This window comes from Arachis duranensis, chromosome 10, assembly GCF_000817695.3.
Source record: "Arachis duranensis cultivar V14167 chromosome 10, aradu.V14167.gnm2.J7QH, whole genome shotgun sequence".
Lineage (NCBI taxonomy): Eukaryota > Viridiplantae > Streptophyta > Magnoliopsida > Fabales > Fabaceae > Arachis > Arachis duranensis.
The window spans coordinates 28042457-28043872 of NC_029781.3; the positions used below are offsets into that span (position 1 = coordinate 28042457).

The 1416-nt window shown below is 28.6% G+C and overlaps 1 pseudogene; it reads right to left on the bottom strand.

The window, feature by feature from the left end:
• Nucleotides 1-1009: 1009 nt before the first annotated feature.
• Nucleotides 1010-1132, bottom strand: LOC127743735 (uncharacterized; annotated as a pseudogene).
• Nucleotides 1133-1416: the final 284 nt, after the last annotated feature.

The following is a 1416-nucleotide window of genomic DNA, read 5'->3' on the forward strand; positions in this document are numbered from 1 at the left end:
AAAAGATTGAAAACGAAAAACATTTTTAGTCTATACCTTAGGAACCAAAATTGTACTTAACCCTAAATATAACTTTTATTCTTCCTAAAATTTTGGACAATTTCATAGTTATTTATTTTTCTCACTTATTTTCTTATTTTTGCAGTCTTCCATCCTTTCTTTCCTCCTTCTTTTGGTCTCTTCAAAAGCACAATCTTCTTCCAGCTTAGGCTTGTGAAATTAAATTAAATACTTGGATATCAAAACAATGATGCCTTCCTCATTAGTAAGACTTAATTAATTCTAAGGAAGCCAAACATTATTTGAGTGAAAGATAAGAAATATAGCTTTTAATTTTGGGTTTGTCTACTTGAAAAATTTTTTGTAACAAATCGCTATTATGAAAATTAAAACATTAATTCATCTTATTATGTCAATCTTAGCTAAAAAATTGATGAAAATGTAAAGCAATAGCAATGAATTTATCCAGAAATTTGTATCTTGAAACAAGGGATTATGATTTCAACGATCTTCATCTAGTAATTTGATTTTGGCCCTAAGTGGCGGTCAACTGACTATGAAATAAGCCTCCACTGTTGACTCTATTAAAGAGCCTCTATCCCTCTTAAACAATAATTATGTATTGACTTTATTTTAAATCTTTAATCAATAATATTTCCAACAACTTCTTAACCTAATCAAACTAATTCCAAATATTAACTCTTGTCAAGAAATTGTTACTATAACTACCAATTGATGTTTATAGTTTGATAGGTTCCCATTCTACACATTAACTAAATTAGGATTGTTAATTAAAATATTGAATATTACTAAAATTCTTTAGTTTAATAACACCAATTAATCTGATTATAGTTTTGTTAATCATCAATGAATGGAAGCCCCATTAAGCCAGAATTTGACATCAAGGATAACAATTTTTAGACGGTAATTTCAATTCGGGTTAGTCCTCATTAGCTCCATTCAAATACACAAAATATTCCAGAGATAAAATATATAAAAAAAAAAGTGAGAATGTAATCGCAGAAAACGGCTCCACAGATAGAGTATCGAAATCCGCAGGTTCCTATCAAGATGCAAAAGAAGTGAAACTCTTGTTCTTGGTCCAAGCTATCAGCAACGTGGGCATTGAACCTAAACCCTAAATTAAAAAAAAAATTAGTTTACACTTTAAGTTTGAAATCTGCAGAGAACTACTTCAAATCAAACACAGCATGGATATATATCCAACTTTAAGGGAGGTTATGACAAATTTTTTTTCAAATAATATAAATATACATATGATTTGTATTGTATTTGTTGATTTATGTGATTTAAAGTGTCTATAAATTTTATCTTTATTATTGCATTGTTTTTGTGACTAATATTAATTGATATACTCTTGGTAGACATGACGAGAGGTAGAGGCATCACGGATTG